The following is a 16,133-nucleotide window of genomic DNA, read 5'->3' as shown; positions in this document are numbered from 1 at the left end:
AATTAAATAATTAGTTTAGTTTTGTTCTTTAAGAAACAGTGCACGGTTTCAGTGCCTAAATGCCACACTTTTATTTTGGCCTTAGAAAACTGGACAGTTTGATATACATTGTGCATAGGCAATAGCACGGCCTGAACATGGGTGAGGTGTTCTCTGCCTGATACAAATAGCAGTTTTTTGAAATTAAAAGCACCAAACTGATAACTGCTACTTCAAGAATTAGACATATATTTTATAAAACACGCTTTACTTATGATATTTGCCTTATATCCAAACCAGTGGGGCAAGTAAAAGCTGATTTTCATTTGGAACACAGGCTGGGTATCCCTGCCCGTCTTATGTCAATATTCAAGGACCCATCAACAGGAATGAACTGATCTCCCCCCTTTTCTTTGTTCAGACACAGTAACACACACTGGTACCCACAACCAAGATTTACTTTTATTGTACTGCTCTCTGCTTTTCATAATAATTAACGGAATCATTATACACCATTGGTCTAGTAGCGAGGGAACACCCAGAAGTTCTGCTTTGATGCAAGACCACTATCAAACACGGAGTCTCTGCCAGACATCTGTGTTGTACCCACCCACAGCCGTACATCAGCCCATCCCTCATGGCTAAGCGATTACTTTCAGTGGCAGATGAAACTGTCTTCCCTACTTCTCCAGACACATGAATTTTTCAACTTTTTTCAACTGCCTTTTTGCAGAAAAGGGGATCAAAGTAATGATGGTGATAAATACCTCTAACTCCATCCATATCAACATCTTCAGAGATAAAGACGAAGAGCTTTAAATATGTTTGCACACAGATTCTTTCAGCATTATACTGATCTGCAGGAAACTATATACGTACTAGTGTCAACGCTGCAGAACTTTATAAATGTACTCAAAGGTAAAACTGTCAGTTAATAACTAATAATCCTAACATTTGCTAGTATAGTCAATTGAGGGCTTTTTCAAACAGATTGTTACTTACAGCTGTGCCAGACAGGGCAGTTTGAAAAATGTTTAACTGCTCTTTAGTTATCATTTAAAATATATTCTTCAACATCCTTCAATATTTTTATATTGCAGAGATTATATTTTTTTTAGTAAACTTTATCTGCAAATATTTTTATGTTCCTGCTGTCGAATACAATTATATGTGCCTGTAAATAAGACGCATTGCCTACAGAAAACTATTACTGTAGCTAACACAGCAGAAACATTACATATTAATAAATGAATATATCAGTTTTAGTACAAACTGACTGAACTTTGTGGGAAACTTGTGTGTTATTTGTTGTAATATATTATTTGAACATGACATTTATACTGTACTATACATCGGGGGGGATTAGTGCCATCTGTCTCTCTAGCTTTCAGGTAAATGGTCAAAACCAAAACCTTTAAGAAAGCGGTATTGAGGTGGTGGCGTTTTGTTTCAGCGTTATCTTCATATTTATCTAGACTCTCCAAATCCACTTCAGGTTTCTGCTGTTTTCTTTTACCCTGCTGCAATATCCTCTAAGAAATATAAGATCATTTTAACAACAGATTTTAGCAGAGTTACTGAACTGATGAGGCAGAAACACCATGGCATAAAGAGCTCCATGCAACTTCATGGCTTAAAACTAAAGGAAACATTAGTTTTTCTAGGAAGACAGAAGCGATCAGCAAAATACAGTTCCTATGTTCTCATCAGACGTTTAGCAAACCACTAGACAGCTGGTTTATACTTGAGCAGCAAGCTATATTGTTTTACAACCCTTTTAACAATTTTGTTACCAGTGCATGTATACAGGTCACGTACCTGGTGAATATACCTGGGAATATGTCTATGTGGGTATATTTTTTTTCCTCCAGAACAGGTATGTAGACTAAAGCATCTGAACTGCATAATTGTCTTCTGTTGGCTTTTGGGTATGATTCAGCTCAGACTTCAGCAAGATCTCTGGGGCCGTCAAGACTTCAGTCTCTGGGTTATCTACTAAGACTTCTAGCAGTGCTATCAATTATTGTTTGAGGTGCAGCCCCTGATTCACTCAAATCTGGGGAAAACTGGACTTATATACACTGAAACCACTATTGTTAGTCGGGGCTGATTTTGAAGTGGCAGACTAAGAGGAAGCTTTAGTCCCCTGATTTGCAGTTCCCTACAGCTTAGGGAGAAGAAAACAAACAAACAAACAAACAAAAAAACCCCACACACACACACCCCAAAAAAAAAAAAAATTGAGAAAAGAGGAGAGATACAGGGGTTAGTTTGTCTTCTACTGCCAGGCAGTAGAAAGAAGAGGTACTACAGAGGTTGAGTATATAAAAATTCTTCCCTCTTGACCCCATCACCACTTGCACACACTTACTCTCCACATAGGGGCAGAGAGAAGAAAACAACAGCAAAGACAGCACCTCTTTTACTGGGGGAAGAAAAGAGAGAATGCTTTTATAGCACCTGCAGGACACAAGCCAACAGCTCTCTTTGTGGACCACGCAAGCCAGCGGGTGCAAACTGACTCATGTTCAAACTCCTCAGGGACTAACGCTCCAGAGGAGGCTCAACGAAGGTCATTTCAGCTGTACAACAAAATATAAGGAGGCTCAGGCACCACTTCTGGCCATAAGGCACAGGGCTTCAGGATGACTCCCATCCCTACGGCACACCAGGATGTGATTTTTCTGTGAGGTTCTGCAGTTCAGAATGCGAAAATCATGCTAGTGTGGGGTTTAGGATGCCACGCAGATGGGTGGCAGAAGGATGCAGGGGTTGGTGCGGTGGTGCTAGGACCGCCCCAAGCACAGGGGCTATACCCACAGCAAGCCCCATCCTTTATATCTAACCCCACAAAACCATATGGGAACTCTCCTGCCCCCTTTCTCTGCTCCTCTTGGCCTCATGTATTCAAAGAAGATAAAGCTATTTTTGTTTATAGACACAACACATTAATACAGTGCATCAACATGCAGAAATAAAAGTCCTAAAGTTTTTATTTTGATGCACACCAGTAGCTCTATGTTTCTTTCATGGTATTGCTTCAAACATGAAATTTAGCAGAGTTGCAGAATAGAATCTTTGGATTTCCATTGGTGTTTTAAATACTATGACTCCTTACACAAATTCTTATTGCATGTGTAGGTGCTTTGGCTGTATGTCTAAGAAAATCAAGTGACAACTTGGTCTAACCTGTTATTTTCACCAAGTAGTTTGGACATACTATTTTATTAGCTGGTAAATCATATAGCCGGTGCACTATTTCTACTGTTACAAGATGGAAATACAAATTGGAAGATTCTAGTAAGGAAAAATGAAAAAAAAAAACAACCAACCAACAAAAACCTTTATACTTTTTCACTTTTGGTTTATCATGAGCGGGGTGTGCCACTATTTCAGTCACTTCTTGTATGTACCTATGGCTCCTGTGGCTGTAACTGGGCTTATACTTGTCCTAATCGTCAATACAGAAAAAGAGAAATACGAGCAGTGCTAACATTTCCAACTTGTAACCAAAAGTGGTTCTGTTTCATTCCGTTTTGTCTTGTTTTGGTTTAATATTGTACTAATAAAAGTAGTCTCTAGTACTCAGGAAGAATGTGGAGTCAGAAAATGCAGTATTCCAGCTGGAGAAATTTAAGATGAATGTTATTTTTGCTTTATTTTCCATGTAAAGTAGTTTCTAACGGCAGTGGTGGAAGTGTTAACAGGTTGGATCAATAGCCAAATGACTTCTGCTCTTCTGGTCCTTTTTTCACTCTTCAGTAGATGAACAGGGAAAAGGAAGAATAGGGAACAGAAAGAAAAAAAGCCCTCAGAGACCTGAAAGCTGAGTTTAAGTTCGCTTGTTCTCATTTAAAAATTAAATTTGCAAGATGATAAACCCATAGTTGTTAACTCATGGTAGTTTCAGATTTGGCACAGTCCTCTGAGTACCGAGCACAGCTCAGGAAATGCCTATATCCTGTTTTTTAAGTGTTCACTTGAGACATAGACTAACTAAATAATGTATATTCCATATTCTAGTTCAACATACGACTTCAAAAAAGATGTGTTATTAGGGAACACATGTTTTCCAGAATCCACTAGAGCAAGTTACAGCAACTGAAGACTTCTGGAACAGATAAAAGCCCCCTAAAAGACTTCATTTCTGGTGGTTCTTGGATTTGTTGTGACAGCCTGCTGCTGAGCATGTGTCCCTGGTCTGGGCAGAGCTGTGAAGGTTGAACCAGCCCAAAGGTAGAACCTCACCTGTTTGACTCCTGCAGGAGCTTTCAGGCTAAGGATGTGCAAGTAATATGAACTACCTGGCACCTCCGCTCGCTGCCAGGTGAGTTCTGGACTATGTGCTTAAGTGCATGATAAAGAAACTGCCCTTATCCCCACATTCTCAGCAGAAGAAAACCCTAGCTTAGTAAGCATGATTTGCCAGGTGGTATTGCTGAGATACTTTAAAGCATGCTGGATTGATGACAGTCTATTTTCAGCCCAGCCAGACATTCATACAACAGATAGGAATTCATCAACCATACCTTTCCTATAAATCTATTTATTTTATGAAGTTATATCAATCGGTGTCATTGCTTGAGTCGAGATTTTTGTAAGTAACCTAGAAACCTATGTCTGAGCAGGTCATCCTCTATTCTCTCTATAGGCAATAAAGAGAAGACGACAGAGTGCAAGCCCTCTGAGCTATTTTAGGCATTTTATTTTTCAGATGTAAAGCACTGCACCCTAGAAGGGTTGCTGAATATAAATGAATGCAAAAAAAATCCCCATACTTTATAGATGTTTGTATCGTATCCAAGGAAGAGCAACAAAGCTGGGGAAGGGTCTGGAGAACCAGTTTTATGAGGAGCAGCTGAGGGAACTGGGAGTGTTCAGCCTGGCGAGGAGGCTCAGGGGGGACCTTACTGCTCTCTGCAGCTGCCTGACAGGGGCTGTAGGCGGGGGGGGGGGTCGGTCTCTTCTCCCAGGTAACAAGCAATAGGACGATAGGAAATAGCCTGGGGTTGCGCCAGGAGAGATCAGATACTAGGAAGAATTCCTTCACTGACAGGGTTATCTAGCACTGGAACAGGCTGCCCAGGGAAGTGCTTGAGTCACCGTCCCTGGAGGTACTTAAAACAGGTTGTAAATGCGGTGCTTAGGGAGATGGTTTAGTAGAAGGCTTGGCAGTGTAAGGTTTATGGTTGGACTTGATGATCTTAAGGGTCTTTTCCAACCTAAGTGATTCTATGTGTCTACATTTAACCAAATTAAGCTCTTTCCTGGAGTTTTTCAGACCACGCTGCTAAATTTAATAGCATTAGAGGTAGAAACTGCATCTCTTCTTTTAAATGGGTGGATTAAAACTGTTTAAAAATCACGCTCCTTTCAGCGTCACGTCACTTGAAATGTTGTGTTCAGTTCCCCAAGTAAAGGGACTCTCTTGCAGTTGAAATATTCTCAGTCACAGACTGAGCTGGCATGGGACACTGAAAGCAGGACAGAGATCTTTATAGCTGATTCAGGGAAGATTTATTGATATTTTTTTTAGGTGTTTAGGATTAAAACTAAAAGCTCATTTCAGGGAAGCATAATATGAAAGAACAACACTACACTGAGCATAAAGGATGTCTGGCTGTCTGTGGATCTGAAAAACTTTTAATTTTACCATGTATTCTCTTCCAGATGCAAAGATTGCTCACACATGCTGCTGTCTGTGATTTTTTAGCTTCTAGCCTTACAAGATTAATTAGCTGTTCATCAGCAGCCAAGATGCATATATGACATAGCAGCAATATCATCTCTCTTGCAGTGTGACAGCTTTTAAATAAGAGGTTTCTGACATTTGGTATTTGTGGAGTCCTATCTCTTGATGGCTTAGCTTCCTTATTATTGAGCAAATAGTGTTTGCTTGTATTTCCCCTTCAATACATCCTACAAGGAATTCTTGACACACTAACCAGCTCTTGCACAGCATTTCTTTTCAGTATAAACATTTCATTTCAGCACCTCAGATACGAATTTTGTATGCAGCAATTTATTCTCTAGCTTTTTGTGAATTTGAATTTGTAATGCTTTGGTAAAATTCTTAGGTTTTCAGTTAAACTTTTCTTCCCAAGGCTCTGTTTGCCTGGTACGTGTAGCTGCCCACCTCCTATTATCAATGCACGTACACGTCCCAGTGGCAGCAGTGACGTTGTTTAGTTGGTGCTATTTTTAATCCTCAGAACACTTTGCAAACACTGTCTTTAGGAACTGCATGGGTAAGATTTCAGAGTATCGTTAGTGTCTTTTACTACAGGAATAGTGAGGAAAGTAGATGCCATAAAGCTTCTGAAGGAGCAAAAGGTTACTCACATCTCCATATTCAGACTCTGCTCAAATCTCTTCTTTCCTTGCCAAGTTCTGCTTTACTGATGTAAGTCAGATGTAGTAACAAACCTTCCTTTTCTGAAGTATTTTTAAATTACATAGCTTTTGGTGTAGAATTGGGCTGCATTGCTTTTACGCACCTTGTCAAGGAGAGGACATGATGTGCCCTTCTCTCCATCCTCCCCTGCCCCACAACTTTTTCAGCATCCCTTGCAGTTCAATATTGCTTGAGAAAGCAGAGCTGTGTGTTTGGTCTCTGCAAGCTTATCAGATGTAGACTTGTGGGAAGTGTGGACTGTAATTTTTTTGTTTCTGTCACCACTGGGGAATAGTGGTATTTGTTTGATTAGAAATAGTCTATTTTAAACATTGTGAATAATTTCAAGTTTTTGCAATTAAATGTGTTTTGTTTGCTTGTGCCATTTGTACATTTAGGCCCTTCTTCCTCATAACTAAAAAGTTACCTGATAAATATTCTAGTTGTAGGCAGGATATCAGAATAAAGTCAAATATTTTACTACAGAGCTATAGTAGAACTTTGAGATCATCTGCCAGTGTGGCAATTTGGGGTGGTTTTTTTAACAAGCGTCTTGTTTTTGAAAGTATATGCTCACAATCAAAGCAAACATCAGTGATCAAATGATGTCTATATGATAAGAATCCTTTCACCTTATTTTATAGCATTTCTGTTATATTCAAAATTGCTTTTGTTTTGCTTTTACACATTTAAAACACTTAAAAGTTTTGTAAGTCCAACTTCAGTTATCTTAGTTCTGCTTAATTTACTGTATTTACAATTTTAATCCAAAATAGTGGACATCGCAACTGAAACCACATCAGGGCTTGCCAGGCTGTTGTAACCAAGACGACCAACCTGCACAAACCATGTTGTTAGCATTTCATATTCCGGGTCACATTTTAGGCTTTGTATGCAGCACAAGAAAGTTTCGAGGTTTTATTTGATTAATCAAAGAGACTTATGCTTTTTTTTTTTTTTTTTTCCCCTGAGATATTACCTTGCAGAATGCTGCCCAATATGCCCAGAGCTCTTGGGTATCTATGCCAATAGGCAATAACATATTCTCATGGTAAAAATGAGAAGGCATTTTGCAGCATAGGAGAAGGAGTTATATGATTAGGGATCGATAACAAGAAGTCTTGCTATTTCCATGGAGATTATGTGCTGGAGATGGCTAAAAGGAGGAAAATCAAAATGCACTGGTCAGTCAGCATATGGCTGTGAGCGGTTAGAGTGATGCAGGTATGGAAAAAGCTAGTGACATCTTAAGATGCTATAAGCAAGATAGTTTTGGAAGAGAAAGAGAAAACTGTCCTGAAAGGCTTCACTGAGACACTATTTGGAATACTTTTCTGATCATTTACATTCTGAAAAATATAAGCTAGAAAGAGTACAGCAGAAGAATAGAAAGATGATCAAAGGAACAGATTGTTCAGCAAAGAAGTTACAAGAGCTTGGACAGTTTTGCCTTACCAAACAAAGCTGAGAGGGAGAAAATAGGAAGATAAGGGAAGACCTGTTTCAAAAGATAACATCAGTAAATATCAGTAAAAGATGAAGCAAATACAAACTGGTATTGAATCAACTGAAACTAGAAGCTGGGAAAGAAAAAGAGAAAAAAAAAAAAAAAAGCACTTCCACATTTATCAGCATGAAACTGGAACAACCTTCCAAACAAGGCAGCTGGTGCAAGGAACTTGCACTGCTTTAAACCAGAGTTCAGTGACTTTATGCAGGGATTTATATACCAAAGAAATGCTGCAGACAGAAACCAAGACTATGCTACAGGTGCTTGAACTGCTGGTGCAGTAGCACAGCCAAAAAATTTACTTGCACAATACCTATAGTGTATTAAGCCTCTGCATCAGAATTTCTTTTGTACCTGCCAAGAGCAAGGAAGGGGTTTTTTTGCCTATGACACGTCATTTGTTTTCCGAGGTTTTTTTTAATGCTTCCTCTGAATCCTGTGAGATTAAGTCTAGCATGCCTTCCAGCATCCAGCTTTCTCACCCCCGAGCTGGCCCCATCAACAGGCTGCACGTAGCACGTGCCAGCTCGCCTGCCAGTATTCCATTCCCAGGGCTAGGACAGCAACTGTTCTCCACTTCCCACAGGCTAAGCCAAACTACCTCAGCCCAAGCTGAGAAAAGCAAAAAGATGAACAATCCCACCTCCCTCCCCCCCCCCAAAAAAAACCAACCAAAAAACCCCAAAAAACAACCAAACAAACCCAAAACCTCAAACCAAACCTAAACAACAACAAAAAACCCCAGCCCTTACCTTTACCACGAGACAATTTTTTGGGACCTCTAGACATTTCTCCTATCAAATTACCTTAAGGCATTTAGGAGTTGACAACACTCCTGTTTGTCTGTGGCTTCTGTTGTTTTACCACACACAGCCTGCGTTTGTAACAGCATTATCAAGCAATTTGTTCCTGGGCTGCTTGCAGACACACAAAGCAGATGTTTTGCAGACCTTTTAAATCAGACACCTGTGGTCAAATACATTGCCTGTTCATGCAGGAGGCTGGTAGAAGCCCTCCAAACCATTAATAGCACTTAAAAGAAATTTAACTCTGTAAAAAATAAAATTAAAAAAAAAAAAAAATTGTAGATGTGGAACACATGTCTATGTAAGTGCTCTGAAACAGCAGTTGAGTTCTGAAGCTGATAGTATTTACCTTTGGCAGGAGCATGTTTCAAGCTCTGTTTGAAATAATTGGCAGCCAGCCTTATAAAACCGACTGAGAATTAGATTGCTAAAACACAGTAAAATGCCCAAATCAATTCCTAATACTCTTCCAGCCCAGAGACTAATTATAAGACCTCCCCTCTGACCAGCAGCTCCGGCTGACAACAGCTAGCTCCAGGGACCAGCCTCGACCGGCTCAGGACAACATACCCAAACACTTACTGTACAAAGAGAGTCCAGAGCATTTCTTCCTCTCCACTGGAAGGCTGCTTGCTGGCCTCAGCCTCTCCCCTGCTTCATTTTGGAAACTTCCCCTTCTCCAGGTGGCCTCCAAAAGCATCTCCCCAACCTCCTCGCCCAGCCCAGCCCATCACCTGCCTCTGCACTCGCCCACCATAAACGGGGGCCAAATGGATGCAGCTGGGGCTGATCTACACCATCACGCTCCTTCCACAGGCCAGCCACACAGGGCAGGAGGGAAAGCCTTCAGCATGCTATTTTATGATGCTATTAATCATTAGAATTGTTTTTACTGAACAAAAGAGGCTGCAAAATCAGCGGGCAGTAATGCTAACTATTCTCATGTTTCATTGGCGGTGACAAGGCAGAATGACCTGAGTGCAGCTTTCCTGTAGCTCGGTGGCCATAGCTGTCACAGCTGTGATTTTCGAGAATGGTCTTGGTGGTTTGGACATGCTGCTGACAAAAATGAGATGTGAATTGCAAGTTCGGTGTCCTAGCCAGCTTTAAAGATTAAATCATTCCTCTGGTTTTGTTTACTAAGATCTCTGCTTTTCTTTTTATGTAATCGCAATGCTTACTAAAAGAGAAAGGGAATCTTGGGGATGTGTGCAGGAAGATTCCTTCTCAAAACAGGAATGGACCAAAAATGAAACTACCCTGCTATATAAATGCAGGAGTGAATTTTACGTAAGAGCAGAATTAGTATGCTGATTGAAAGCAAGTTGGAGAAAAAAGGAAAAAGAAAAGAAAAGAAAAAATTATATCCCTTCTTTAATAATGGTTTTTCATTACAGTTTTCATAAGTGTGATCTCTGCTAGCCTCACATTACTTCTGAAATAGTTTAAAACATGTGGTGGAAGCTTCAGGTGTGGGAGTTACAATATAAGCTATCAAGGAAAACAATATATAGATAGATACAGACAAAACAGAGGAAGATCTGTTTTATTTAATCATTTACGCAGGGCTGTAGTACATTAAGATTTCTCACAATTACCTATCTCTGTAACATCAGAGATGAGTTTTCCTCATAGAATAGTATTTTTCGAGGTGATTATATACCAATTAGTATTAATTAAGATCATTAAAGATGAAGTGCCGTACAGGAAGCAACTCTCTAGGGTGAGAAGTGGTGTAACATCAGGTCTACAAAGCATCTGTCTGCTTAATGGGTTGAATCACTGCCACGTCTAAGCACCGCAAAGCCATCCTGCCAGGTACAATGGTATCAGGATCCACACAGTCTCTTGTATCCTAAACACTAGTTTTAAACAAACGTGCTGCAAGGATTTGGACCATGTTATGCAATCCCCTGTCACCATATGTTGCTGCTCACTTTTCACTTCAGATCACAAAAGGCGTTCAAGGTAGAGACTCTGAGGGAACTTTTGAGCTAGGTGTACCCAGCGATGTGCCCTTCAGCTCGGAGCTGTGCTGTCCCCTTTTAACAGCCCCATCCTGGAGGTCAGCATGGTCCCTGCACGCTGCGACTGTGTCCTTGGCGCACTGTCATCTGGAAAAAAAAAAAAAAAAGAATTTGGAAAATGAGAATGAAATATCTACAGATCGTAACTGATGGTTACAATAAAGAAGGAGATTAAGCAGGATTTTTGTTAGGGGAATTTGAGCCAGCAGCAGCCCTGGAGCTAACATCCAGCAAGTAGAAAAGAGCTGACAGCGAATGTCACAGCCCTGAGCCCAGCCAGCCAAAGTCCTGGAAGCAAGAGGCTGCAGAGCGTGCTGATGCGCTCAGTATCCTGACAGCAAGTCTAACCCTTCTCTGGATAGAAAGACAGGTCAGGGAGGGGAGAGCAAAGTACAGGAGACAGTCAGCTCTCGTGTATATCAGTGTTGGAATGGGTTAAGAAAAGGAATCAGTTTGTTTGAAGAAGACTGAGATTATCAGGGGTTGGACTAGAAGACTTTCAAAGGTCCCTTCCAACCCAAACTATTCTATGATTCAATGATTCTGTGGTTAAGGAGGTTTGAAGAGCATGTGCAGGGGAAAAAAAAAAAGCTAATTATGCAAAATAAAAAAGAAGGGGAACTAAAAATATTCTAGTGTCAAAACCACTAAATTGTTGGAAGGAGAACATCAGCCAGCAGGTTGGACTGCACACTGGGTGGAAACCCATGAGAGAGCAGAGAGGGGAGAACAATGATGAAAAGAAGCAGCAGCTAATAGGACAAATTTCTGTGAAAACAAGCATAAAGAGACAGAGATGCATATGCAAAAGTCCCTGCCATGCACAGGTCTAAACAGGTGGGTGGATGGTGGGGGAGGGTCTCACCGGCAAAATACCGATTCTGTCTGCTGCCCAATGTTGCTGAAACCTCATCCTAAAAGTAAGCATGCTTTTACAGAGATAATCTTATAATAAGTTCTTCTCTTCAAAATCTGAATCTTTCAAGGAAGTTCAGGAAGGGACTTTTAAAACTCATGATAGGGTTAAACATATCATTAAAAGGTGACTGTTAAAACAGATGCCACTGCAGTTTCTTTTCACTTGCTAAATTCAAGAAAGTGTGAAACAGAATATAAAATGTTAGAGAGAAAGAATTCTTTGCTAAAAGGTCACTTAAACCAGAAATTCCTTTGAAGATGTAAAGCCACTTCAGTACTGTGTAGCCCCAGTCACTCAGGAGGGAGTCAGCGATGAGAGACCTACTGAATTAACAGATATCCCTCCAGACTCTGCCAACACCTGACACATTGAAAACCACTTATTTATGCTTTTGTATTTTACAATGATCACAAAGGAAAGCCTTCCCTGGTTTCCAGGCCTTAGGCAAAAAATTTCACCCAGGTTTTTAAGGAGATCTCCCTGCGGATGCTCTAGCGAACCTGAGGAGCAGAGTAACAAGCGCTGGGCCTTACTCACAGCCATGTAATTCTATTGACTCCTGAGGAGGCAGCGGTACATCCAACCGAGATCAAAAGTACTTAGCGGCAGAGACCCCGATCCCTAGAGACAAATGAAGAGCAGAAGAAATGCTCTGAGGCATGAAACAGCCAAAAGTACAACTACAGAAACTAGGTAAAGCCAAAGTCTGTCAGAGTCTGGGTTTTGGCATTAATGAAGAGGTTAAACAGGCAAAAGAAATCTTGTTAAACACCTGTTCCTTGTGTTTCCTGCTGTTGCATCCAAATGCTATTTAAATTCTGTTCTTTCCTTAATTAGTTTTCAAGTTACAGTAACATGTCACCCTCACAGTCAGTATCTCGCTTCTCCTTTTATTCAAGCCAGGAGCAACTGTGCTTTTATTGAGAGCTGGCTACTCTTGGTGCTTCAGTCCTTCACTTATATACACATATATGCATAGATACAGCTATATATGTATAATAGACCTTTATAGATACAGCTATATACGTATAATAGACCTTTATGCATTTTCTTTGTGATCTGTAGTACCTGGATACTGCTTCAACACACTATACCTGTTGCTGTGAATTACGAGGACTGATAGCCAGAGATTTGAAAATACACAATATAAAAGCATCTACTTAAAATGCTCAGCACACAAGCCCCCTCAAAAAAAAAAAAAAAATAATTCAGCTATGTCTTGTCTTCAGCTAAAAAGCACGGGAGAAAAAGAAGCTGCAGTGATCTGAAGATGCTGAAGGTGGCCAGGTCACTTAAGGAGGCATCAGAACATTTACTGTAAACATAAGGGAAAGCTGTTGCTTGTAGCATGCTTACTTTTTAAAAGGGCACACATTAAGTCAGGGTGTACCCAGAAGACAGGAAGGACAGGGATGAAAAGAGAAGCCCTAGGAAATTGGCTTTTATTTCTTCCCTCACACTTTCCTCCCTCACCTTGCCTTCTTCCACTGATGTTTTCTCTCCCCACTCCCAGCTGCCTCCCTGGAAACTCTGTTCTTACCGGCACCATCCAGCACCCACCCCTGCTTGCACCTACCCTCCTCCCAACCCTTCCTGCATAGCTGGAGCCAGCTGCTCTGTATTATCATCAACCCTTTCCTTAACTTGCCATGCAAGTCTGTTAGGAAGCAAAAATAAGCATAATTATCAAAACGCTGTTGCCAAGCTCCTTAACTGTAATCCTTGCCTGAAGTGCAGCCTAAGCCAGAGTGCACTGACATCTTCATCCTGTAAAATCATCCAGATGCCTGGGGGTTTTGTCAGCAGAAGTCCTAAAGGTCCTGCAGCAAGCAGGAATAAATCTTAGTCTTCAGCTCGGCATCAGCTATAGGCACTCATCAAGTTGGCATTACAAGTTAAATGCTTAGCTTCCACGTCTGCCAGTGCTGGGGCCCCATAAATCCCATTTGGCTGCCCCAGCAGTGCGGAGTCACACTGTGCAGGGAGTCACTGTCCTCCCTTCTGTGCCCCGTGCAACAGCCAGAGCAGCAGCAAGTGTGACCATCCCCACCCCCGCAATGTCCTTGCCCCTGCCTCTCCCTCCCAGACCTGACCATCCTTGGGATCAAGGATTTCAACTTTGTCTCCACCACTGACAAACCCTGAGGGTACTCTGTCCCAGGTAGCCAAGGCGTTAGCCACTGCAGAGACTTCTCACAGCAGAGACTCTCCCTGGCACGAGCCTTCATCTAGCCACATGGGTCCTGGGGTATTTAGGAATAAAACCATTTCCTCAGGCTCTTTAAGCACAAATTATAAACCCAGCATCAGCATTAACTGCATCCTCAGCAACATGCGTGGCAGTCCATGGCTAGTCAGGAGCCATTTGTCTCATCCTCCACCATTCCTCATCCAAACTCTTCTTCTCCAGAATCCTCTGTAACCTGCAGGGTATGGTTAAGCAGAGGCTTAGCAGGACCCCCCTGCCCAGCACTCTTCCACTGCTGCATCGCTGTGCCCTCTGCTGTGCCTCTTGCCCTGGCAAAGCACTCAAGAAGAACAAGCCCAGCAGGGCAGGAGAGGAGTTTGGCTCACGTCACCCCTTCCTAGGGACCTGCCACAGGTGCATTTTGGCTGGGCTACTTCGTGTTACAGTCCCCAAAAGCAGATCAGATGCTGTCAGAGATGATGGCAGAAGCTGCTGGGAGCAGTCCCGGCGCAGTCCATCTTCACAAGGGACCACCCCGGGGCCAGCGTCAGACCTTCACATGCCATGAGGCGAGGTAGAGCGACAGCAGCTATCAGGTCACACATTTCTGAAAACACACAACCAGGTCTCAAGCCCTGGCAGGTTGGCTAAAAGAGGTTTCAAACAACTGGCCTTCTCTTAAACCCCGAGGATCATTCCTGTTCAAATTCCCTTGCCTAGGGGATTTGCTGTGGTAAGACTGTTTTCCAAGACTAGCCAGGCTTGCAGCCCTTCCTTAACTCTCCAGGCAGGACAATGTGACATTTGGTTAGACCTTACTACTTCTGGCTTAAGTAATACCATGCTCCAACGTTGGAAACTATTTTAGGAGGTGGAGGAAAGGTGTTCAAGAACAGGAAGCATTACTCGTGATTGACAAGCAAGCAGTTGTGTCTTCAGAAGCCGAGGGGGAAGGTATGAGCCGGAGATTTAAAAGAGGAAAATAATGAGATTAAACACATCTATGCCTTTTCGTTATGCATCCAGTTTTCTTAAAGATGTTTTTTCTCTGTGGGAATCTGGATATGAAACTCCGAGATGTTCTGCATATTGCCCTCTTACCTCACAGCTTTTATCTGAAATTTTGCAGCATCAAGTCTTGGCTTCACATTCTTGAACTGTCTATAAACAATAGTGGAAAATTTATGGTGGAGTGAGTGCAATAGAATTCTGAGAAAAAATACATAAGAAAATACTCTCTTACTCCCAAACAAAATACTCTATGGGCACTTGCATATTTTCAGTATAAAATTGATTTAGCTAATCTTCTGCATGAACACTATGTACTTAAAATCAATTGTATTTTTTCCATTTTAAAATGTTCAGATTCTGAAGACTGATTTTCCTGCCACCTGTACATTCCTGGCATTTGTAATGTAAAAGGATGCTGATGGCAATGAAAAATTTGTTTTCCATGTGCTGGGAAGGAGTGAAAAATCCTGTTTCAATTATGGTTAATGATGGTAGCTTCACCTACCTTTATCCCCTCCACTGAAAATGCCTGCCTCATTCAAGCCTTTTGTCCTTCTTTGACCTCCCCTTGCTTACCTAATGTTTTATTCATTAGTAAGATATGGCAGGAAATGTCATGTCATTAGTGTTGTATTTGTCTGCTTTGAAGAACATCTACCACTTTGTGACAGTTTGTGTGGATTCTTCCATCAACAAATCAACAGATTTAGCCACTTCTTTAAAAAAGGGCTTTAACCCATTGGTACTACCTACAGCATGTAGCTTCTTCAAGGCAGATACTTAAACATGCTTAAGTTTTAGGTCCTAAAAATTTCTAACAAGGTGAAAGCATTTCTTCAGGTCTTGTAGTCCCATCAGTATCTCCCTGCCTCTCCTCCCTTCTCTTATTGTTAGACGCTTAGTTTCCCAAATGTGCTATACATGGTAAATCGGTGAGAGATATCTTGAAATTCCCAACATTTTTTGTAATGTACATCTGCTCTAGAGAACTGGCAAGCCTAAAAAGTTCAGCTGCAAATGTGTCAGCCTGAACCTAAGAAATGCAGATTGGAGGCAGTGACTCATTAGTTCACCATGGAGTAGCTTTGTGCAGTCAACTTCTTCCTACAATGAACAGCTCTGGGAGAAAAAGTTGGAGCGCTGGTTTGGTTTGGGGTTTGGGGTCGGTTTGTGGGTTTTTTTCTTATGTGTAGACTCCCATTGCACATTAACCTCTGCTTTTGGATAAAATGAAGTAAACCTAGCTTTCTCCACAGTGGGGAAAATCTTCAGAAAATACATTTAACAAACTCGTTGGTC

General features: G+C 41.4%; 1 protein-coding gene and 1 long non-coding RNA gene across 12 annotated transcripts in view; one reads left to right on the top strand and one right to left on the bottom strand.

Moving 5' to 3' along the window:
* The window catches only part of HTR1F (5-hydroxytryptamine receptor 1F), a 118,535-nt gene that overhangs the window by 26,215 nt on the left and 76,187 nt on the right, over positions 1-16,133 (top strand). The window lies entirely within an intron of this gene.
* The window catches only part of LOC129784342 (uncharacterized), a 36,721-nt gene continuing 30,127 nt past the window's right edge, over positions 9,540-16,133 (bottom strand). For 3 of the 9 annotated variants that reach the window (XR_008746967.1, XR_008746969.1, XR_008746971.1), the window contains 3 exons: positions 14,925-14,984; positions 12,173-12,256; positions 9,540-10,803 (listed from right to left, as the gene is read on the bottom strand). This is a non-coding gene — a long non-coding RNA (uncharacterized LOC129784342). The remainder of the gene's footprint in view (positions 10,804-12,172; positions 12,257-14,924; positions 14,985-16,133) is intronic. The other 6 variants (XR_008746973.1, XR_008746974.1, XR_008746972.1 and 3 more) reach the window with 4 other exon arrangements.

Source organism: Falco peregrinus, chromosome 4 (assembly GCF_023634155.1).
Source record: "Falco peregrinus isolate bFalPer1 chromosome 4, bFalPer1.pri, whole genome shotgun sequence".
NCBI classification, from domain to species: domain Eukaryota; kingdom Metazoa; phylum Chordata; class Aves; order Falconiformes; family Falconidae; genus Falco; species Falco peregrinus.
Note: the sequence above shows the minus strand (reverse complement) of the source record. Positions and strands in the feature narration are given on the sequence as shown.